The sequence below is a fragment of the Pseudochaenichthys georgianus genome, chromosome 6 (assembly GCF_902827115.2).
Source record: "Pseudochaenichthys georgianus chromosome 6, fPseGeo1.2, whole genome shotgun sequence".
NCBI lineage: Eukaryota > Metazoa > Chordata > Actinopteri > Perciformes > Channichthyidae > Pseudochaenichthys > Pseudochaenichthys georgianus.
Window position 1 is genome coordinate 27,684,460 of NC_047508.1, and position 26,324 is coordinate 27,710,783.

Below are 26,324 nucleotides of genomic sequence, written 5' to 3' on the forward strand. Positions count from 1 at the left end.
GGCATTTGTCTTGTTTTACATTATCTGAAATCAAACGCTCTATTCCACTCCCATCGTTCCAATATAGAACAATCAGCCCAGCCATAATGTGGGAATGTCTGTAATACTAACAAAAGGACGCTGACATTTATACCCAACAGACATGACTTGACGGGGCATGGATTCCTGCAGTGGCTTTGTGCATAATACACTAGACTGGGTGGATGGATAATGACACTTTATTACGGGGTCATTATGGCAGGTAGCTCTCAACGATGAAAAGGAAGATCTAGTCAACATGGACAGCTGTGAGACAGGTGACCCAACATATTAACAAAAATGGCAAATGGGCATTATGGGACCAATGAATTCAAAAGAAGCTCTGGGGATAGATCAACATAATAGATCGGCCCGTCTAAGGATTACTAAGATACGCATCTTAAGGCTGGTTTAAGGAACTATTCTCATCTATTGTGACTAAGCTTTCCCACAGATGAAAGATGAGAAGGGACAATCTGAAATATTACAAATGAAGTGTTAAACATGCTTTATAAGATGCTTAGCTTTAGTGCTGTCCTTGTCTCAGGTATCCTGTCTTCCTGTTTGATTATCAAGCTAGCAGGTAATTAATACATTGCATTTATAGTGTCTTCTGACTCTATTTGGGTTTACTGTGAACACATTTGTTTACTCCTAAACAGTTCAGTGTACATATTGACACAATAGACTAAACAAAACCTCAGATCACAACCTCTGGAACAGATGTGCGATAATAACAGATGTACTGTCACTGCTCAAAGACAGGCTGTGGTACAGTTGTCATTCTCGGTCACCGCTTTAAATAACATCAGGCCAAGATAGAAGTCATCACTATGAACTTAAGCAATGATAAAACCTTGCCAAACTCAAGTTTAACACTGTGCTTAAGAGTCGGGGAGCATTTTATGTGGTTTCCAAATTGTACAATCGATCTAATATCTGCTAATTCACTGTAGGAACCTGCCAGAGTCCAGACACATTTGGCAGTTATTTTGAGGTCAGACCTTTTTTCTCCCTCTTCATTGATTCCCTTCAAAAAAAAAGTTTCACGTCTTTCAAACATAGCCAGAGTCTCACTGGACCTCTCACGAAGCCCAAGAAAAAACAATAACAATAACTCCAGTGCAAAATTAAATGTAAAAATGACCACATCTGCATTTGTTCTATTCCAACAGCTCACATGGGGTCTGGTTTCTGTTGGTATATCGATACTTCTTACAGAACTGGGATGTTCATCCAGTTCTTTTGTCACTATGCCAAACGTTTACCCAATGAGATCAGTCTAGGTGGCTGCAAATCCTATAACATGAGATTAGCCATTTTGACTTCACAGACAAGAGAATGACGTTAACTAATGTATGAACAATAGAATACCTCTGTGTGCATTCTGATACCTCGCTGAGAGACAGCACTTTGTTCTGGATTCACCGAGTTTGCTTTGAATTTACCGTCACCACCGGATCACTTGAAGGGGTTCATTGCCGTTTCTACCTAATATGTAATCTTCAGAGCTAATTAAAAACAAAGGCTTGTTTGTCCTCTGGACTGTACTAGGGACAGAGCAGTCTATTTTCTTGTGTGAATTTCTTAAAAGTGCTCACCGCAGCAAGTGATTCTCATCACGCACAGTATGTGCTATTAGTGGGTCACACTTGATGCACAAGTGGTTTAACACTGTACCCTGTAAATAGATGTTAACCTGTCAATAGCAGGACTAATAAGATGGTAGTAGCTCCTTCACCTTTAGTTTGTTCTTGTTCCTAAGCGGAGGCTGCATTTGTTTTTTCTACATGAGGATAACCCTAAAATTCCCTAAAGTGTTTTCTCTAAGGTGACCCATAAAAGACATAGCTGTCAAAGACAAGATATGATGCGACAATCTTCCCCCATGTGTAGTTCATATAAGCCAGTGATGGTTCATATTACATTGTGTGTAATCTCCATGAACACAAGAATCTGTATGCATCCGGACAGGATTTAAGTTTTTGAAGCGCTCTGGTTCCTGTTTAGAGTCTAAATGTAGTCCTAGTAATATTGACAAACCAACCTGACCAGGCTTCTTTTTTTTTTTATGGAGCTGAAGTAACAACGTGGAGAAACAAAATGAGGCAGAATGCATGGCCGAAATGCATTCAGAAACCATCAGCTACTGTCTGAAGATGTTTTAACTTTTTATTAGCTAACTGGCTACTTGGAAAATAATCCAGTTGTAGACATTAGTCTCTCAACTCTAGCTTTATCTGCGTCTCAAGTTGCTAAACGGAATGTAAACAGCATTTATTTTCAATGCTAAGACTTAACTTTCATTTTCACAGTATTAGGTAGGAAAATCCAGTTTATTTGAGATTGCTTGATGATTGTTGCGCTTGCTATTGCACTCAAGTGTTTTTTTTGTGATTAAAAAGGCTCTTTTTTTATCTAACAAGCAACTTGTATTTGGCAGTTTACAAAAAGCAGCGCAAAAGAGGAACTGAACACAACTTATAAATCGCAAATAATATTTTTATTGCGATATTCAGGTTATCGCATATCGTGCAGCCCTTTTGGGCACATGAGGACTTGATCCAGTTCAAGTTTTTTTTAACAGACGTCTGATTTGTTCAGCTGGATAAGAGCCTACAATTGCGTTAAGAATTTGCTGCATATTATGGCTGCATTGCGCACATGTATCCACCAATGATTTATTTAAGTTGATGTTATCACACAACAATTAGTAAGAAAGACCAGTGGGAAGGTTCAAAGCACAACCAAGGGTGAAAGTCCCTCAGCCAGTGAACTTTGTAACCTGTGGGTTTTCCATGTGACCCCACCAATAAGAAATGCCTTAGGTAATTTAAATCAAGTGGAGGTGTGTCACTTTCAAACAGACTCAGCTGAATAGCCGTGCCAGAGCAGCATGCTGCTCCCCTGACCAGATGTGTGGGGCTGTTTTTATTACAAGAGAAGGAGAAGCTGATAGTTGCAGGTGCAAGGCTGACTTGAGGGCCAGCTTTGCAGGCCTTCATAAAGGGGATATCCATTGCCTGCGTTTAATCAGAGCCGGTGGGAAGGGATGGGATTCATTGCTCTTTGATGGAGAGCACTGTTATGAAGATGGACAGTCACTTTGCTCTCTAAGTGAAACCATCGTTTAGCCTCAATTCCCAGAGAAAAGGCCCATTTGTTATCCACGGGGGAGTGCAGCAGGGGTGGCTATGCTAGGTGGAGGCTGCATACATTTTCCACACAGTTCCAGTGCATACAATTATGGTCTGAGAAAACTGCCTATGCCAAAGCCAAAGTGACATACAATACACACACACACACACACACACACACACACACACACACACACACACACACACACACACACACACACACACACACACACACACACACACACACACACACACACACACACACACACACACACACACACACACACACACACACACACACACACACACACACACACACACACACACACCCCTGTGTATGAACTCTGCGTGTCTCTGCATGTGTGCATACAGGGTAACTCACATGTGTTATCTACTGTTAGTGCACATGTACAAATAGTCATAGTGCAACTGTGTTATTAATTTAAAACTAAACGCTGTAACATTGAAATATGCAACTAGTGCTGGAAAAGAAGATCAGTATCAGTTTAAAGACAAATAAACGTTTTTCTTTATTTTAACCATTTTTAAACTTTTGCTTTCTACAATATATGTACTGCAACAATGTAAAAGCTAAGTAAAAGCTTGGTGTAATAGCATACTTACTGCGATCAAGGTATTGTAAGAGAACATCAAACACTTGTTTAGGTAGGCAAAGATTGTGGTTACCTTTAATAAAAAGATGAACATTTATTTGACTATTAGTTGGGCAAAAACGTATGGTGTGCTGTGTGAAGGTCAGACGAGTTACATGCACATCAGACCATGTCTAACAATACTTCCTGCATTTGCTCTGTATGCTAATAAAGATGTGTCCTATCATCCAAAAATGAATGTGATTCTTTAAAGACACCTGGCTGAATTATCACCACTTTCCTTAGCTCCAAGAGTTGATTAGAAACCTTTAAAACAGTGGATCCTATTAACAGTCTGCCCACTGTTCCAGTCCTGACCTCTATGAGTCTGTTAAGATTCATTTGAGGACAGGTTTATCAAACAGTTTATTCTCTAACAGGAAAAGAATGAGCCTTGTCACAGCAAGTGACACGGTGAAGAAGACATGTCTATGTGTCGCCCTAATTCCTCACTTAGTCATCCAAGAGGATGAGAAGTACTCCATGTATCATTCTGATAGAGAAGGTCCACTCGACTTGTTCCTGATTTTGGACTCCAATTCTAATATGCTAAGTGGGAGTGTGTCTGAAAGGTTAATATATAGGAGACAGCCTTTGATTGGACATGAGTAATTGTTAATGATAATAAGTAACCAAATTAAAGATAATTCATTTGCTGAATTAGATCTTGTGTGACAGGCCCACAGCAGGACATAAAGACGCACTAGCAGAGACTCACAAAAAACTCAACACACTGTTATCAGGTCTGACATGTTCCTAGAAGTCTGGCCCCCTGCCACAGTATCCTGGCTTTAGCTTTTAGTGATTTTAAATCTCCTTGCTGTATCCACTTTCAGGAATTTTCCAGATCCATTGTTTTTGTTTCTAAATAACCACGCTTGACAGGCTTACCATGGACGACTGCTTTATAGTATCAGGGTATCTGTGTCTTTTCAGCCACATGTTGTATTTCACACTTGCATTGCCCTGTCTCAGCTATCATGGCTTTGTTGTGTTTAATGGTATCTCCAGCCTTGGACCACTGATACCAGCTGAGCGGTCAGAGTGTTAGCACTCCTCAATATCTATTACAATTAGTTTTTGATTAAGGAATCCTGCTTGGCTATTTGAAGCCTTTAATGTTGTGTCAACTGGATGATGATGGAGAGAGCAGCATGGACGCCTCCCAGTAACAAAGCGGCCAGTAAAAGGCTCCGAGTGAACCATTTTATCTTCTTAATGGAAACCAGATGACCTCTCTTTTCTTTTTTTCCCTCTGTTTTTTAATGTTGAAGTTTTTCTTGAGGCGATACCAACTCAGAGTACTCACTCACTCACTTAGGTAATCTAAGCCAGAGATTTTGGCAGCTTTATTTCCCCTTATCAACATTGGCTTCGGCCAATGGTTTTCACACTCTCATAGACCTGGAGCATAGCATACACATCAGCAGATCTACTACCCCAAAAGTTCCTCACAAACAGGATTTACTGAAACAAATGAAACTACATTTTAGTTTAAGTTAAATATCTCCTAAACTACATAGGAAAGGCATGTTTTGTATATTTAAATAAACTTGATTAATATTTGCGAACATTCTTAATGAATGTCTCTGCGAAATATAGTTCTTATCAGAAGAGAGTGGGATTAGGGGACTTGACAGTGTTTTAACAATTAATTCCTAAATCCTTATTTACATTAAAACGATTTGCTCTTAAAAAGATAATGTATTACTAAATATATCTTTAGCAAAACAAATCATAGACAACTGACTTTCATCAATTATTCTGTGGCACATAATCTATGTAAAATGCTGGATAATTTATTTATGATAGATAATTAAACTATTATGAAAATGTTATGCAGCAAACACTATTATAAAGTTTGAAAGCTGAAGCAAACAGTGCAAAAGTAGTCCAAAGATTGCATGAATAAAAAGTAGTCCAAAGATTGCATGAATAAACATGTCAAGAAGTCCAAAGGTCAAACGACCACACTGCCTTTCTGTATTTTAAAAAGCTGCAAAATATTCAAGATTCATGTTCGTGGCACCCTGGTGGTTTTGAGTGATGATCACATGTTGAAGCAATTCACTGAGAAATAAGTTCTCCCTTAACTCACTGTTTAGTTACGAGTAGAATGTGAGAAAGCAATACAAATACTTCTCTTAATTGTATCTAAATTAACAAAAAGATCTTCACAGAAATCCTTCAATGAGGGTCTGTTGAGGTTTAAAGTGCTTTTTCCTGCTTAGTCAAAGCTGGGATTGGAGACGCTCACTGTTACTCATTCTGACACTGAATAACTAGCAAACTTCCCTTTGAGTAGAAAAATGATAAATCAGCAGGGTGCTCAATTACTGATTACAAAAAACTATGCACAAACACTGTCTCACTCTATTATGTTTCCCCACAAACTGTAAAATGCAAACTTCTTTTCATGGTTTTTTATCAAGGGAAACATGAATTCTCAACATAATGAACATCTTTTCAATGTCTGACGCAGCTGAGGACTGCTAGCCCTCTCTGTCACACTCACAAACATGAGGTGGAGATAAAAAAGTCCTGGCATGCAAGCAGTCTGATAAGTCGCAGCTTGTGTAGTTTTGTTTAGTTTACTTAATCCCTGAGCTGGAAATGACCTTGTGAACTTAAGTTGGTTTGAATGTTTTTTCCCCTCTACTTCTTCTTTTCTCTTTCTCATTTCAATCAGTCAACAGCCACCTCTATATACAATACCTTCATTTCTTTCTTTCCCCTTTTCAAATATTCAAGGTGGTATAGGTGTAGCTGCCATCGTGTGTGTGTGTGTGTGTGTGTGTGTGTGTGTGTGTGTGTGTGTGTGTGTGTGTGTGTGTGTGTGTGTGTGTGTGTGTGTGTGTGTGTGTGTGTGTGTGTGTGTGTGTGTGTGTGTGTGTGCCACTGCCTCTGCTGTTTTACCAATAGGATCCAGTACTTTCAGTCTACTAAATTCACACATCACAGGTCAAAGATCGCTGTCCTAGAACAATTACACTCACTCTTTTAGCACCAGCTTCAACCTGCTTTGACCCAACATGCTTTTGAGCACACATGGCCTATAACCTTGCCAACCTTGAATGAATCATTACCATGACCTGTTTATCTGATTGTCATGCAGGTAACTATTAATAAGTGTTTGCCTCCCGATGACCTCTGAAAATGGGCATGCCGCCTTTGCCCCACAAATGTCATTCCTATCAGAAAAGTTGGTTATTTTTCTTTTAAAGTGGCTGCACCCGGGACTATAATAATTCAACTGGGCTAGCCTGATAAACACCACATTCATATATTTGATTCTCCACAACTTGTTTTCAATTTCTTTTGAAAACAGCCCACTCATAGTTCATCCCAAGTACTGGGTTTTCTATTATGTTATTACTTATATTACTTGACCATTTGGGAGAAAGCACAAAAGAGGGGAAAAAAAAGAAAGAACAAAACAAGGATTAATAGAGAGGCTAAAATTGAATCTGGCTGAGATTTCTATTGGCTTTGTGAAATCCTGCCATTTCCCAGTGGCCAGCCGTGTCGCCCATCTTGTGTTTAGCTGATGCAGAATGATAACTCACCAGTTGTCTTCCTCTGTGAGATGGGTAATATATAGCTGAGAGGCGCACTGACATAGTTATAGCTGTTGGTGTCCTCGAAAAGACAAGGAGAGTCAATTACGATAGCAGAGCAGAATGCCTGTACGAATGTCAACTCCCCGCGCAGACGGCTGTGATAAATAACACCTGACCTCACACCAGGCGGTGGTTTCTCTGCAGGGCCCGAGACAAGCCTGCACGTGGAAATGTGAAATCAAGGCAGAACGTGGGGCACTTTAAGAGAAAGGTGTAGGGCATTGCACGAGAGGACAGGGGACGTCTGAATGAGCAGCAAGACATGTCAGGAAACATACTGGTGTTTACTTTATGGCAATGCTGTGAAGATATGAAACTTCACTCTGGGGGTGTTGTGGCAGGCCCTGCTGTTATTCATACCTGCTTATGACAAGAAAAACAAAGCCCTGTCCTGCTCATACTCTATTTGTCCGCATGAGACATAAAGCAGCAGGTTGGTCTGCCCGGAACTCCCATTGCGCTCTTCTGAGTGTAATCTTTGTTGACAGAAAGCAAATGTGGGTATCAGGTCACTTTCTATGGCTTCCAGTAATGCACCAGCACAGTGTTGTGAACCCAGCAGAGACAGCGTGCAGATTGTTAATGATCTAAGTGCAGAGAGCTCTGGGCATGGCTGTGGACAGACTGGATTATTACTGACTGTAGCAAGGTGAGGGTAAAGCAGCACAAAAGTGAGCGCAGCTGAATGTTCTCACCCTCCGTCTGCACGTGCATGTCCTGTCTATATGCATGCATGCAAGGCGTGTGTGTAAGGGGCAGAGAGGGGCAAGTGGGGGAGTCCCAGGGGAGACATGCTGGCTGAAAGAGGGGAGGAATGAGCAACAGGCAGACACAAGGGCACAGGCAGATGTGTGCAAAGATAAATAAGGAGATAAATCACTGAGTGTCTGGGCCCAAGGCATTTGCATTCCTGAAATGAAACTCCAAGGAGAAACACTGGTGTGTACGGAGCTTCAGTGACTTTAAATACATACAGTGTGTATGTACATGAAATGTGTGTGGGGCAGAGACAAGATATTTTAACCCAGCAGCTTCACAGAAAAAAGTATCACATTACTACATCAACTATTATCCTGCATGCAACCCTTATGAAGTCAAGCAACTGCAACAACTCCTGGCTGGTTTAAGCTTTTATCACACATTGTTTTTAAATGAAATAATGAACTCGAGCAAATTGGAGGTAATTTTGATAACAAGCATTCCTCGGCTCTGCTTACATAAATGGTGGAAGGGGTCACCTCCACATTGCTTATTTTGAGCAGACTGTGTTTGATCTATAGAGGTCCTGGGTTGTCTCAATGTCACAAAGACAGACACTCCCCTTCTGGGAGTGCAGCACTCCGCATGTGATTTCATGTCCACAGAACACCTCAGATAAAAGTACGCATTTCAATTCATTTCCAAACCATGATCATATTTTCCCTTGCATTATGAGCTGTGTTTAAGTATCAACAGAGAGAAAATGGCTTTGGAATAGCCCTCGTGCTTTCCATGTTTTAAGAACACAATAAAAATATCGCAGGCTTTACAACGTATTTAACGCACAGTAAAGACATTTAGAAATGTACGGATTTCACTTCAGAAAGCAGTTATAGTGCTCTTTGAGAGTTATGCGAGTATTAAAAAATGATATTTAGCCATTCCAGCATAATCCTTCACCCTGGTCATAACTTCACCAGCACTGGGACTTTCCCATGAACAGAGCAGGCAGAGAGCTGCAAACACTCATGGTGGGAGGCTCTGGGTGTGTGGGAGGGAGCATGAAGGAGAGACTGTCATCACTAATTCCTCGCCAGGCAGTCCAAGAAGTGTTGACTAACTAATGACCGTGTTTAACAAGTGAAGTGTATCATGCTTGAGGAAACACAGCTGGATATGGGTCCTGTGCATTGAGTGACTTGGAGAAAACAATTCATTGTCTTAAATGCTATCCACCCACAGACAGTTTCTCAAAGCGAGGAGGATGCCTATTCATGAATGGAGCGAAGAGGGAGTTAAATAGGCAAAGGGAAACAGCTGGATTTTTTAGCAGGATGGTTGGCGGTTGGGTCACAGAGGCATATCTCTGTGGTACTGTGGTGAGAGTGGAGGATACAACGGTAGTCCAAGACTCGTAAATGAGGGGTAGAAGGATTAGGATCTGAGCGCAAGGAAAAGGAATGCAATTTCTCTAAAGGATGTGCAAAAAGGAGGAGAGAAACTGTTTCCTCTGTAAATCCTACTCTGTATCGACTTTGACGACAGCAGCTCATTTAGAAGAAATATGTCATCTTTAATAATAGGTCAAACTGAGTTCAGATGTGTTGTGGGAACACTATGAATAACATACATTAGACTGGAGAAAGTTAAATCACCTCTGTCTACCACAAAATACCACAATATTACATGGGATTTAAGCATATGTTATGAACTTGTCTGACAATTATTCTAACTCAAATGTGGCACCTGGCAGCTACACTAACATGTGTTGGGATGATGCAGTGGAGCCAAGTTAATGTTTTATATTATAACTACAGCTCTCCTGGCCAGACTAAGGCTCATGCTGTTTTGTATTTCTCTCAAGAGTGTGTTCATAACTCATCTCACATGCCAAGATTCTGTTTGCTTATAATGAGGCAGAAAGAGGGAATTTTATTTTACAGCATCGCTTTGGTTGAATGGTGAACTAGTGTTCCCTAAAATGTCCTTCTAATGAGCATGTATTTAGCTCACAATCATTTATGACCAGGCTTTGTCATATTTTGACCCTATGATCTAAATTTGTTTTCCATATTTATGGCTTCTCCATTACCTTATTACCTACCCCGTACAGTATATGCCAATTCAGCAAATCAGAAAGTTATTTGTGGGAATATTCACCACTTTTTCAACCCACTCTTCTAGATACTAATTTAATAAATATCCTTATAACTGAAAAGTATATTTGTTTGTAAGGAATATAACGCCACCTTTTTTAGCAGCGTGGCTCTAATGCAATGTCAGGAAACAATATATAGTTTGAAATATCTATAACAAAGAACATTTACTGATGTACAAAACTAAAATGGTGAACATGCTAAACAACAGCTTTGTAATTAGAAGGATGTTAGCATTATCATATTAGCATTTAGCACAAGGCAGTGCTGTGCACAAATAGGAATGCTTGACTTGAGCTTCAGTTTACTGAATGAACATTTGACAAAAAAAACAGCCCTAAGGAAAATGCTATTGTTGCCTAAACCTCATTAAGGAGGATCCAGATGAAAACCTTGGTCCAAAGTGTAAAACGATTCCTGTTCTTTGTACGTCTGACGATCTCTTTCATTGCACAATTACGTAACCTAACAAAGCATACTTGGCGAAAACAAGTATATAAATGTCATTTTTGCAAGACAATAGATTAGGTTCAACTTGGTCATTTTGCTGGAGGTTGTGTGACTAGAATGAAACGTTTTACAACAAAAGGTTTCCAATCAACATGATCCAGGCAGCATGTATTGTACCTTCATGTTGTATTTGGCAGAACAAATTATTAGGATATTAACATGAGACAAGGCTAATAGGTATGAATTAGAAACGTGTACAAAAACAGTACAAATTCAATTTCAGCTGTAAAAGTCAACCGCCTTACTTCAGCCACGCACGCACGCACGCACACAACACTCTGTGAGGAAGCTGTCCTAAGCCACTTCAATCTGTGCTATTTGATAGTGTTTGTGAAACGTTTACTTGTGACCTGCGCTCTCAAACTCCGTAAGCCATCCACATGACTGAGGGAAGTGAAGGGCCTTTTAAGGCCCTAAGTATTGCCAGAGTCCTCCTTATATTACTGATGATATCTGTCCTGAGGAGTTTGCTGACAAGAGCCCAGGGATCAGAAATAGCCATAAAGCAGATGGGAAATTACATCTTATCCAACACATACTGAAATGGCCTGTCTGTTGATAGAAAAGGCTCACTACGGTGTCTTTAAGCGGGGATTTAGCCTTTGACCCATCCTCCGCAAGCCCATGGACACTACTACATCACTACTCAATTGCCATAGATAGCTTTACACTGCACAGCATCACACTGTGTTGTAAAACTAGTATGTCTGAGTGCTAAATAGCAGTCAGGGAAATCCTTAAGCAAACCATCTGGCACAAGTACATAATATGTTCTTGTACAGACTTGAGCAAATAGATGGTATTGTTAAACTACAGTGATAAGACATGTTTGTACAAATTGTTCTGTATGCACTCTCACAGCACAGAGTTTGATTGAATATTGGAGAGACGAGAGCGCGAGACAACATTAATCCCTTAAGCCCTTCAATGATGGCCTCTGACCAGGCCATATGAGATCCACTACCCTCTACTAATCTGCTCCAAACAGTGACGAACTCAGAAAGTGGCTCTTGCATTTAACAAACTGTTGACAGCAGGATTATCCAGTTTGTGGCAATGCAAACGTCAGAAATCCCTCATAAATGCATGTTTCTTGTTGTAAACTTTAATTTATTTTTCATTTTACATGTTACATTTTGTTATGATATAAATGATGATACAGCTTGATCACTAGACCTCTGTGGGATAGATAAAGACAGATTAACAGCACTACTGTGTCTACTGTATCTATAATCTGAAAATAAAAAATAAAAAGTTGTGTTTATGCTTATAGCCACTTTCACACCAAGTACTTTGCCGTACTTAGTGCCCCGGCACTTATAACCCCAGGGCACTAAGTACCAATCTCGTTCACACCGGAAGTACTTTTCCCTGAGGGAAGATTACGCAAATGAGCCGCTGACGTCACTTCTTCTTCTGCTTTGGGTTTACTGGCAGGCCGCAAACAACTTTACGGCGTATACTGCCACCCGAAGTCCCCGGAGTTGGGGACTGGCTTCAGTAGAAGCTGCCCGGGACTCCCAGCCATGCCCGGCACTAAGTACTCTTTTTGGTGTGAACGTGACATAAGGGGTACTAACGGAACTAAACGGGAAAAGTACGGGGGAAAAGTACGGGGTAAAAGTACTCCGGTGTGAACGCGCCAAATGATAAAAAAAAAAAAAAGTATAACACTAACTTTCCTCTAGAAAAACACTACAAACACATACTCCTTTGTATATAAACATGACAAGTATATTTTAAGGATAAAACACTCTTACAACATTCATTGTCGTAGAATAGATATAAATTGTTATTCTTTTATAAGTAATTGGTATTAATTATCTAAGGACTTTAAAGCTGTAGTTAACAGTGTATTTCTGATCTACCAGGTCATGGAAGGGGCAAAAGTTTAGCTGGCACTTGGTCCTCGTCTTGACCTTGGTCTTTTCTGTGTATTCTGCAAGATATCTGCATACCTGTCTTTCTTTTTGTAATCAAGGTCCCTCACAGGAACTAAATGTTAGCCAGAATTGCTATAATAATAAGATTTGTAGTTTTACTTTGTAATTCATTAGTTGTTTTAAGCATATCAAATAGTATGATCAGTTTACATTTGTTTAATCACAAAGAAACATCAAAATGCTGGGGTCAAAGGAGGATCTTTTTTTTTTTTTTTAATCTTGCTTTGACACATGACTTTTGAGATCTCACAAAATGTGTTGCTTATCGCTGTCTAAGCCCCGAACCTACAAACAGAAAGGTACTATAGCATAAAAGAGTAATTAGGAGATATTAGGAGGTTTTACAATGTTGGACTACAATCAATTACATGTGTAAGTCAAAACAAGGCATACTGCCAGGCTTTTCAAAAACAAAACTTTACTAGAGCAGTGATTGGTTAGTCAAAAATGATTTTTATTTCAATACATTGACCTTTTATTTCAGACTGAGCATATACTCTAGCAGAGATCTATGATTTTGTCCTCTCATTTTTATGTATCTGGACAGTAATAAAATGTGCTCAGCTAATTAGCCCACTCAACCCTGCCAGCATCTGTGCCAACGGCACAATGATTGCTCAATAAGGTGACTGCTCATAATGTTCCTGTTCCTGTGGCGTCTTGGTTGCGACAGTTGACTCTATGGCAGTGCCTGGTTGGTGCGCACGATGCAGTCCATGGAGCTTTACTGTAATAGAAACATGGCCAAGTGTGGTTGTAGCTTTCCAAAGCCACACCTTTCTTTGCATTGTACTCTGCTTTAGATCTGAATCTGCTCGTCTTGAGGATGCAGCAATTCCATGTTTTCTCACCCATGAGCAATTTCCTTTTCCAGAGAGGGAAGAGTGATTGGCTGGGAGTTTGAGGTTCTGTTTCATCCTATAGTTCCCATGATCAAACCGATTAAAACTCACAGTTAGAGTCCCACTTCCTGATTTCGGGATTGGACAGTGGAGTTGTTGATGACAGTTGCCTGTCGCAAAAACAGTTTGGTAGCCATCAGGGACCAAAGCTAGACCCATTCAGTGAGCAGGAGGCATAATCCTGTTTTTAACCAGCCTGGCAGCTTAAGCGAAAATGGGGTCCACCATTTGGATTCACAGATGATGAAGCTGTCTTCCCAGCTGGCCTCTAATCTAACGGCGGGTGAGAGTACGCCATGTAGCTATGCCGCCACTCACCATAATATGCAGTCATCCTGCCATACAGTGAGCAGACACATTTGAGAACAGCCTGCAAAACTGAATGTTAAATCTGCCACTTTCTATTGTCATCATGTATTTTCCTTTGCAGCATCCAGACTTATTAGAGGACAATCCACAAGAAGCAAGGCAAGACCAACTCTCTTTATTCAGTCTAGTTCCCGTTTGTGACAAGCTCTTTTTGATTGGGCTCTTTACAGTCTGTAATTGCTGGACAGATTGGCAGTGGAGAGCACAGAGGTGGCCCTTTGTCTCTCGTGGACTGATGAGCCATAATGTGCAGAGTGGCGTTGCCCCTGACCCAGGCTCACCCAAGTTACATCCTCGCATGTTCTCAGATTGCTAGCTCAGCAGAAATTCAGGGGTTTTCATTCAGACACAGCAACCCAAGTTAACAGACACAGTATTTCTGAAGCATTTATTTGTAGTTTTAGTAACTACTATCAATCTGACAGACTTGATCCTTTAACGTTTTGGTTTGTTTTATTAATTCATGCATTTAACATCTTCATAACAAATACAAATTGTTCTGTTTATGTATTGAGAACATTACCTAAACAATGTCAGTATGTTTCTTTTTCTCCAACAACTTTGCTGGAAACAAAATGCCAATAGAGGAACACATTGTGGCAATTCAATTTAAAGTGGACCTATCATGCTATATTTGAAACCTATATTGTAGGGCCATACCTATATAAAGTATATAAATATATATATTTTTTCAAAATACCAAACAGATCCTGCATTTTAGCCATGCCTCATTTCGCTCTATTTGCTCTTTCCAGCCCTGTTTTTGCAGGGGGCTGATTCTGTGAGCTGCAACTGACCACACCCCCCTGCAGGAGAGGGGAGTTGGCAGTTACTTTGGCATTAGGGCAGGGATATCAAGATACTTTCCAAGGTTTGACATAATGAATTGTGCTACTTTTAAAGCAAGCAACGATGTTTTCAAATCTGTAATCAAAAAGCTCCTCAAAAACACTATCGAAGCAGTTCCTGCCGTTGCTACGTTAGTTCAAACAGTAACAACGGACTATTTTTCTTAGCAGATGCTTGTCAATTTAAATCAATACAACAATTTTTTCAATCAATAAAATCATTTTCTAAATCCAATATTGGGAGTCATGTCGTTACTTTGTTGAGAATGTGGCCATGTAATAAGCAGGATAATGTGCAGCAACGCACGATCTAGATCCCTCCGCTTTGCGTCGGGCTCCTGATCAGCCTGCCGGTGTTCTTTTCCCCATAATGACCGCGTCGGTATGATATGATTACATATGATTATATAGAGTCATTATTCATTTGTTTTAAAGCAGGAGGCGCAAACATTTGCCTCGGGGAGGGAGAAAAAGAGCCACAGCGGAGAATAAACAGAAGGGCAACCATGGCAACCATGCAAGGGAAGTCTTCTTCGCTGCTTTTGTGGCAGACTACAGCGTCACTTACAGGCCTGGCATATGTACTACAGCGTCTCCAGCGCTTTCGAGCAGCAATGGCCGGCCGTGGCCCAACCTCTCATTCCCCTGATTGGTGGAGAATTGACCAATAGCCGTAGCACCACCGTCCTGAAGTCAGGACAGTGTTCAAATCTCGATCAGTCTGTATCAGATCCGTTGCAGCCCCTTTTTTAGAGATTTGGGTATGGAGGAAAATAGAGAGGGTTGTGTTTTCTGACACTTGGTGAGTTCCCTGGAACACCGGGGATGCATATTCATTCATAAAAGACGTACAAAAGTGCATTTTGCATGTTAGGTCCCCTTTAAATGAAGTGATTGAATTTCATATTTTAAATGTAATAAATGAAGTTGTAATAGGAGCTTGTCTGTCTTTACACAGATCAGAAATCTGTCTTGCTTTTACATTTAATGTGACAGAGAGAAGATATAGCTTAGGCTTTATGTAGGCTAAAGGTAAAAAACAGGAATGGCAGACCACGTGGGTCACAGTATGCACTGGAGGCCAATATATCAAAAACGTTTAAAGATCCACAAGAGAGGAAAAGCAATGAAATTCTAATTGACCATTTGTGAGTTTAGGGAAAGGGAAACGAAAAAGTACAAAAACACAAGTGAATAATTTCAACTGGATATAAAGAGCTTAAACACACACACACACACACACACACACACACACACACACACACACACACACACACACACACACACACACACACACACACACACACACACACACACACACACACACACACACACACACACACACACACACACACACACACACACACACACACACACACACACACACACACACACACACACACACACACACACACACACCATGTATACATCACTTCAGGGGACATTACATTGACTTACATGCATTTCCTGGAGACTTATCCTAACCTTAACCATAACCAACACATGCCTAATCCTAACCCTTAACCTTAACATAACCCTAACCAAGTCTTCACCCTAAAATGAATGATTCCCCTCATGGGGACCTCCAATTTGTCCCCATAAGGGAGGCGAGTCCCCACATGTGACTATGTAAACAGAGTTAGGTCCCCACAAGTATAGTAATGACACACACACACACACACACACACACACACACACACACACACACACACACACACACACACACACACACACACACACACACACACACACACACACACACACACACACACACACACACACACACACACACACACACACACACACACACACACACACACACACACACACACACACACACACACACACACACACACACACACACACACACACACACCTCAGTGTTCTCTGGTTGGCTAGGAATCAGACATTTGCTGAAAGAAAAATCCCTCCAACTCCCATCCTGATAGAGTCTATTGAATTGCAGACCCCACACCAAGACTAATAGCAATGGGAATCAGCTGAAAATATGTGACATAATCACATTAGTGTCCTAAAGAACACAAAGCCTATAGTCAACGTTGCTTGATCAAGGCACATCTGGAGGGGAACGGGACTTGAAACAGAGTCCTGCCTTTCCCCTACTGAAATGAAAACAAGCTGTTTCACTATGCTTCCAGGCCAACGCAGAACAAGAACTTTGACACAGTAATGGATTGCTTCAGCAGCCGCACAGCTTAATGTGAAGATGCCAGAAAAAAAAAAAGAGAGAGAAGTGAAGATCTTGAAAGGTTTCAGAATAACGCCCACAGCTTTCCCAGTGCGTTTGAACTCTGACCTGAAAGACTGAACATTCAAAGCAGTTTTTCCTCCTTTTCCTTTGAAAGTGACTGTAAAGCTCTGTGCCGCTGTCCCATCTGCGTTAACAGTTGTGTCCTATTATTCCAATGGGGATATCTGCTCTGTATTTAAGTTGGTAATAGATAAACATTAAGAAAAAGCAAGAATAAAGAAAACACGCTTGCAGGTATTGAACAAAAAGAAACAAACGTGTCAAAGAAAATCCATGGAAAATAAATAAAGGATCATAACTTTTCTAAAATTGTGCACAACAATTTAGAGTATCCAGCAGAGCACATATAGAGAGGTGACAGTCATTATAACGCCTTTCGCTTCAGTCCAAGTGTTCTTTTAAAATATGAATGCCAGTTAATATTTTCCAGAGGTCCCTTCTACACACTTTTAATGCCCACTTTTTGTCTTCTCTATATCCAAGGAACAAAGACTGGTTTCTGTTTCTGCTCTCAGCCTGCTGTGCGAGTAAGGGCCTGGCCAGCCCATTAACACCCACCTCAACATGTTCCATTCCAGCATTGGGAGCTAATTACAAACACTGGCTAGGCTTAAAAACCTCTTATAGACAGCAAAGAAAGAAAGAAAGAAACAGCGAGAGTGAGGCGTTTGAGGGCGTTAGAGGGAGAGAGAAAGAGAGAGTCGGTGGGGTCTTAAGAGTGGGGAGGCCCCAAAGAGGCTAATGAATCCATAGGCAGCTCCACCGCTCTGCTACTGCGTAAATAGTTGTTCACTATATGCACTGCTACTTAGGCAAAATGGGGCTTCAAAATGCTCGGCTTTTGTCACTCATCAAATTCCTCAAGAGCACAGGCGCTGAAAGGTGTGCCTGTGTTTTATTCTCCTTGTGCCTCTCTTTCTTTTCTTCCTTTCTATCCCTGTGAAGTGGGGGGTAGGTGGGCCAGCAGGAGTGGCCATAACCCCTAAGGTGAAGCTGTTCAAATCTGAAGATAGAGAAGAGAGAAGGTGTTAATAAAAAACATTGGTATGGAGGGTTTAGAAAATGTGGTTAGTAAGGACAGCTTGATGTTGGTTTTTATATTTTATCAAGTGTATTTTTCTTTGGAAAATAAAACTATTTAATCTGTACTTTGATATGCCCTTTTCACAAAATAAAATGTAACATTGTCACATCGAAAAGAAAGCTTTAGCTAAACATTTATAAAACTTTACTAAAGTAATTTCTCTGAAACTACCTGGTGTGTAAATACAAAAGGATGAGAACCTTTCAAGGCAATGAATCTTTTGTAAGTTAGGATCAACTCCTTTGTGTCAGAAAATGTATTCTAGGATCTAAAACATTGAAAGAGAAAGTCAAAAATCCTTGTGAAGCGACTGCCCCGCTTACCTTTGTAGTTCAAACTACAAAGATACTGCAGTCTTCTACTGCAGATCTCTCCCCTAATAAATCTTTGCAAAAGACACATGACATGCATGCGGCTGACATTCGCTCCAAGCTGTGGTTAGCGCAGTAGTTCCCACATGTAACTGTCTCTAATCAAGTCCCATGCCTCGCCGCCTGAGGCACAGAGATCAGACAGATCTCAAAGTGTGCCATCAACCACAAATTACAGCCCTTGATTTGAGGTTAACTGAGAGCCACTCCTCTAAGAATAACAGAGACAGTTGTAATACCTAGATTGGCATAAACCTGTGACAGAGCTTAGGAGTAACACTTGGTATCACATTTGGTATAGAACCGTGTATTGTTAAAGTAAAGCAGGTTAATAGGGACACTCTTTCTTTGGATAGCGAGTATATCATTATGTAGGATTTGTCAGAAGAGGGGAGAGCTGGGGGTCTTGGCCCAAACACCTCGACTCGCTGATAGTCTGGTCTAGTTCCATAGCATGTGTGTAATCCAAATTATTTTTGACTTTTTGGAACACTAAAGCCCTACGCAGGTTACATCTCCAGATGCCAAATTCCTACTACAGAAACCCGTAAAAATAAAGAGAGAAAACTGTTTTATTTCACCTCACACGGAAGGTTTTATCATGTGTACTTTTTGGCACGTAAATAAACAGAGCATGGGTGAGCGGTAGCCTCATAAGAAGCAGCACAATGACAAGCTGGGTGCCAGAGTTTCACTTTTTTATGTCCAGGCTTACTTTGCAGTCACCTTATTCAGCGCCTTTAGTTACCACATCATAAAGCTGAGGCAGATATTTTCTCCTTCTCCCGGCACCTACTGCTCCTAAATCTACTTTTTAAGAATGCGTGAACTCGTTTGTTGAGATGTGAGCCAAAGTAAAGCAAAAAAATGAGTCATTAGTTGACTGTGGCGGAGGGGTGCCCCAGATGTAGCCCTCTCGCTGGCTTAACAGCAGAGTGTGTGTGTGTGTGTGTGTGTGTGTGTGTGTGTGTGTGTGTGTGTGTGTGTGTGTGTGTGTGTGTGTGTGTGTGTGTGTGTGTGTGTGTGTGAGTGTGTGTTTATGTGGCTCGTAGGCAAGCAGCCAAGAGAAAGCGGCCTCCTACTGTTTAATGACAATACATTTACTGCCCCACTCCATACTGCTCTTGTATTTTGTAAACAAGGTTAATGCTCCTTTTAATTGAGCACCTGGTGACAGAATATGACTTTGCTTATGGTGACATTTACCTGAAGACTTCATCCAACCACAGGTCAAGCTTTTTAGAGCTTGCAAATTAAAATGCACAAGTGTTTGAAATTTCTACATCGTGCTCTCCAGTTAATGGTGCTTATATTCTCACTCCTGCGTGTGAAAGTCTGCATCTAACTCTAATTATTCGGCACATATTTCTCTAGCACAGTCTTCTGTTATTATTCACAAAATGAAGTGAACTTGCTAAGAATTACGCATTTCTTATTCCATCTCACTTAAGGTGGTTCTTATTCAATAAATAAAAACTTAGAAGCCCTTTATCACCTCAAAAGAGGGATTATGGCTAATTGAGCATTGTAGCCAGATAATTGGGCCCGAGGACCCATCCACATGGAGAGAATAACCCTCCTAGTCTGATTCTGAAAAAGAGACAAAGCCAGGGGGTGGAGTAATGTGAGTTAAGGGATTCTCACCAGCTCTTGTGAGAGCTTGTTTCACATACACAGCTCAAAGTGGAGCTAATAACTTAACGCTAGTGTGTTTTCACTCTTGAGGGGTCTTTCTCCTTGGAACCTAGAACATTCTCCCAGATCCTTTGGTAAGGACTCTTGAGGGACTTTGTTGAGCTTGCCAAATTCTTTACAAAGACTCTCCCTCTCTTTATCTGCCTCTGCCTCTGCCTCGCTTTCGCTCACACACGCATGAACATACGCTCACCGCTCAACACTCAGTGCTCAACACACACACACAACTGTTATTACTGGCAAAATAAACTTTTTCGAGCTAAAGTCGCAACTTGTTTTGGTTCAGTGAATAAAATGCATGCTTCTCTAAGAAAATATTCAATAACTGATTTAATAATTGCATAAACATTTGCTTTTATTTTTGGCTGAAGAGAGGATCAAAACTGGCCCGTCTAAATATGAACTCCACTACAAACAGATCAGATAGAGACTGACCACTTTAACATTCACAGGATAATCCCGACACACCCTTCTCTTTATTTTTACTTCGCTATAGTAATTAAAAATGTCTATAAATGCTTGTTAACTAAAAAAACAAGGAACAAATATCAAGCAAACCAATACAGTTCAATGACATGTACTATACACATGGTACATTAAACACTTTGCTTTTATTCAACTATTTTACTCAACTTCTAAACTACTTCAAATGAGGGCTAAACCTGACTGTGTCTTTCCTCCATAATGTGAAGGTACATTCCTGTCATCACTGCACAACACAATAACCATATCTACTGTTCTTCCTTTTCCTGTTGGTAAAACTGTGAGCTCAGTGTCCTGTCTCTATATCTGCAAAAACACAATGTGTGAAAAGCGCTGGAATCAGCACTGACCAGTCTCACTATCACCTTCTACATACAGCGCATTGTTGCAGGGTCAAGGTATCCCACTTCCTCTTTACATAACAGGCCTGGGTATACAAGCAGCTTTTCTTTTAAAGTGTGCCTCCATACCTATTAAATATATGTACACAAATATTTTCTTTTCAAACGATTTTCCTCCATTTCCTCCTCCAAGTACCTCAACGCAGTGAGATTTTCTCCCAGAAAATACTCTTTAAGTCAGAAGCTAAGCTAGTGGAAGTAAGTATAACACTGCTAATGGGGACTCAATCCTTCTGCAGTGACCCTTACCCTCTCCCATCCTATTTCAAGACAAACAGTCCACGACTGCCCTTGACTCCTCCTCTGGTGTTGCAGCTTGATGGGCATCAGCTCTCTCTAAGTGTGACCCTTGGTTGACAGTTCTCTCCAAGCCCTGAACTTAAGCTGCCTCTTTCTAAGCCCGGTCTGACGACAGGGGCATCAAGTGATCACCGGTCTCGGTTTGAGAGCACGCCCCCCAGTGGGAGGCTTGTTAGTGATCCTCCATTGCTCACAAGAGGAGATGCCCTTCCGTTTCCACTGTCTAGAAACTGTACTCTCAGCGAGTGCAGGTAAGAAATTAAACTTCCCAGTTTTATCAGTTCACAAATCGAAACTATGGTCTCAAATTCCCCAGATTAACCCATTGTAACGACATAAATGTAGTGTGTTCTCCCCACAGGCATCCCTTCCCTTCATTTCAATCAATCACGGAAAGGCTATTAGAATTATTTCATTCATTCTGGATAAGGTATTATTAGGGGTTAGTGTCACTCGACCACTGAAAACAACATGTACTCGTCCATAACCCTTTAGTACAGATGGCAGAGATAATCCTATCAAGAAATCACACTTCTACACATTACACACCGACTGTTTAAAGATCAATATGCATACAACTACATAGCTCTAAGAGAATTTCCAATATTGATGGTCCACAGTTGCTAACACAACTCTAATTGTGCCGATGCAGCTGTGCTCACCATCAAGACCAGGTTTCAGATGAAATAATGGGTAAGGATTTAATAGCTAGCATTTTCTAACTGAGCTACAGGAAAAGGTCACAATGAAACATATGGTGAATAATAGCTGAAGGAACGTCACAAGCAGTATGTTGCCTTCTGTTAATATCGCATCGGCATCTATCTGTGGTGACCTGTGTGGCGACTCTGGGATGAGAGGCAAAGCATTCTAAAAAGGTCAAAGATTTACTTTGTCTAAATGTTTCTCTAAATGTGACTCCAACCAAAACAAACATTTTAAAATTGCACTGTCTCAGCGTTTGAGGAAATGAAACTCTGTCTACTGTCATTGTGAAGTTCTACCCTGGGGAATAGATAAAGAGTTGAAATAAATAATGCTACAGTAATTGAACTACAGAATTTGCTAAGGAGCGATCTGGAAATTCATTTAAAGCCAGAACTCGGAGATAAGAGAAATTAAATGCTTAAAAGAGTGACCATTTGTGGTGGTGTTACATTGTTGTTGCGTCACGTACTAATGTTAACCTGGATTTATTTCAATGGATGCTCACATTGTGCAAGCAAGTGATTTTCAAAGGGGATGTGGGGACTTTAAATGTCGACAAGGCAAAAGGAAGTACTTCAGCTATTATGTCAATCTGAAATTCTCTTTTAATCGACCTCTCTTTGATTAAAACACTTTAGTTTTTTGCTGCATCTAATCTAAAACCCAAACTGTTCTCTAGTACCAGATGCTAAATCCACTGACAGAGGTCAGCAAGCAAGCAGAGAGCATTTTCAGTATGTGTATAACAAAAAGACAAATCTAATTTAAATGTTTCCCATTGAACCTAAACCTAAACAAGATCACACAGTTTGAATGCAAACAGTGAAATGTTTAATTTGATTAGATAACAGCAACATCTCTGTGGCGTAGTAAAAGTGCTGCGCACTGTACGGAGGACCAGTGGTAGCAGTCAGCGGTTAAACCACAGTAGCAGAAAGGTTAATACACTCAGCACATGTTGCCTCTTACAACAGGTGGTGCAGCACGATCGGCAGCTCCCAGCATTCCAGCTTTTCCATGCTGGTGGCCCCTGGTATTCTTGGATTTACGCTGCCTCCCCTCCTTTCAACCACAGAGGCCTGACTGACAAGCTAATCGTTGGGCTGGGATCCCCTCAGCTATTGATTCCATTGCAACACAACACCTCCCAGTCAATGAAACTGCAATATAATGCTTGAGCTGCAAAGAAAAGGGGAGTATTAGCGTGTTGAGCAACTGGAAGAAATGTGCTGCTCCTGCTGCCTCCGCTGCTGGCTCCTCGCTGCAGCTGCTGGTAGGTAGAAACCGAGCGGCACAAATAAAGTAGGGAAAAATGTGTCTCAGGGGGTGGAAGCTTGAAGGGGTAGGTTATTAAAAGCCACAAAGTGGAGCCCATGCTGGGCATAGAGAAATAGCCGCAGCATGGTAGAGGCACAATGGAAAAGAAGGGGGTCTGCTTTCTAAATTGTTCTAATCCTTTGAGTGTTTTATTTCATTCGGTTTTGTAGTTTAAAAACACTGCCTTGGATTGTTCCTATGCTTAGGCTCAGCTACAAAACATCTAAAGCGGTAGGCTTTTTTAGACCAAATATACTTTTTGTAGATCAAAAAGCACAATTGCCGTTTGATAAATGTATTTAATTTTTAATAAAATATATATTATTATTATGTTCCAAAAGTAAAAAATGATATTCCTTAAGGTGTCCTTATAGATTACTGTAGAAAACAATTATTTGATCACTTCTTTTATTTTTTAGAAATCAATAGCCAGCTACAGATATTGATCTGTGAGGCACAATGGCTGCAACAGTAACCGCAATTAGTCGTATTACTGTTGGTTCCAGTCATTTAGTCAAGTATCCAATTTCCATGCTGTGTGAACACTTAATTAAAACAAATGTGTTACAAATATATATTGGGGATCAGCAGCCTTCAAAAAGCCTCTTGTGGCTTGGCGAGTCAATGCAACAAGGAGGATAGCAAATCAATGTTGTTGGTCACTAATGCTATAGGGATTTAATCAAACGTGAATACTAACATAACACCCAGAGAGGACAGTGGCATTATGGCTATCTGTGAAAAAGACCAAACGTGCTGTGTGTGTCCAGTAAGACTTGAATATTTGTATTATATTTGGTCACAAGCATGTCAAGATAATTGAGCAAAATATATTTGGATGCAGTCCAGGCTGTTAATTCCGTAGCCGACGTGCAAACCAATTATTGGTAGCACAGGCAAAATCTGTTGTTACTGTACAGCATATAAGCAGAGGTCAGGATAGTTCATGCTCACATAAGAACAAACTGAAAAGGGACATACACAGCTTATAGCAATTCAACCTGATGAGGACTGAGACTAAAACGGCTTTCTATTAGCAACGGACAATGTAAAAACAACGATATATAAGTGTAGCGCATTTATTTGATAAACCCATTGCCCCATTGATGATCAAGCAGGGTCAAAAGAAATGTCAAAACAACCTACTTCTGTTGCTGGTTTCCTTTGAGATATATATACTGCTCCCCAAAACTGGTCGATAATGTGCAAATGGCACATTCACACATTTTCACTACACATTTTTTACTATTCTAACTTCTCCTAATGAGTTTTTGAAGCATGTGGTTTCAAGAGTTTAGGGAACTTAATTAGACACAGTGTAGTTATATACATCCGGCAACCGGGAAAAAAAAACCTTTCCAAGTAAAACTGAGCTGAAAAATAATTAGTCAATCATTAGAGGTAAAACAATATTTTTAAAAATAGGGTTCAAAAGTATGTACCATTTTTCAAGACCGTTTAGCAAAGCCAGGTAGGGAATGAGCCTTGTGTAGGATCCTATAAATCTCAAAGCGTCTGGGTCACTTAGTAACCAAAACCAGAGCTCAAATTGAGCGTCGCTCACTATAAAGTTTAGCAATGAAACGATTAGTTATTCTAATTATTTTTACCTTTAATAAACTATTTGTGATGAAAAGTGCCCAACCTTGAAACAGGTATGACTCTATGCAAAGATGCCCTAATCATTTTGTCGTGTTCAAGATAATGAAGGAATCAGTAGCAGATGGTTAGTGCCCCATAAATAGCAGAGGTAATTAGAGCGCCTGTCAAAATAGAAATGTGCTGTTGGTTCAGGTAACAACAAAAATGCAACCGATTCTATAACTGATGGCCCAAGTTTTCTCAAGGGTGCTCGGAGAATCCCTTAAAGAGCAGAACAGATGATTAGATCATCTTTAAGAGTGTAATTACTGGTTGGTTAGTGTTTTCAGGATGTTTCCCAGTGCCAGATGTGTTATTGGACCCAGTGCAGATGTGTGAGTGTTATCCTACAGCTAAGAGCTAGAAGATTAAATAAAATGTTTTCTGCAGTTAAAGGGAGAGGAGTACTTTGAAGAAGAAATGCTGAGAGCAGCAATATAAATGTTCATGCTGTATTCATGGTTACCATTTGTTCCAGTATACAGAGGATATATTAATGTTTTGTTTATAAAATCAAGCATTGATGGTGCACTTCCTCTGTGAACCTGAGTAGACAGTGACATGGTTTCCAAGAGATATATTCCATATGTTTTATTTCAGCTAATGACCTTATAACTCAAGTTTGTGGATATTTTAAAATGGGCCGGTCTGTGATTTATGTCAGGGTAATGCACTTTAAACAAAAATGCATAAATATAAAAAAAGTACTTAAAGTCCTCTCTGCGCACGATAAAGTGTAATCCCAGTTTTAACGTTGCATAAAATAAATAAACTTGTATGTGGTGCTGCATGATTCATCGTTTAAATATGACAGCAGCTGTTATTATTGCAAGGCTTGTTTTCTTAAATTTATTTTAATTGGATATTAGAATCTAGGTTACAGTTTTTCAGGTCATTCTTTAAGGGAGACATGGGCCAAAATATCTTCAAGTACAAGAGGGCCAAACTGAATATTCCCTGTCCCCAAACAATGAGCCTATGCTCTGCATAAACAGCACTGCTCCCACAACATTGTTCAGTCCTCAGCCATTTCTAGGCCAAACTGGGACTCCCGGGGGTTTACAGAAATACCCACAATATCAGAGCGCCTTTTTATTTCTTCTGCGGCTCACCTTTGTTGATTCAGAGAACCACAAAAGTCAACTAGAGCAGCTCGACATCTGACAACAAAAGGTCATGAAAACCCTCCCTTTTGCT

At 40.4% G+C, this 26,324-nt stretch overlaps 1 long non-coding RNA gene across 3 annotated transcripts in view; it reads right to left on the reverse strand.

Moving 5' to 3' along the window:
- Positions 1-26,324, reverse strand: part of LOC117448725 (uncharacterized) — a 213,227-nt gene that overhangs the window by 5,148 nt on the left and 181,755 nt on the right. The gene's annotated exons all lie outside the window — the stretch shown is intronic.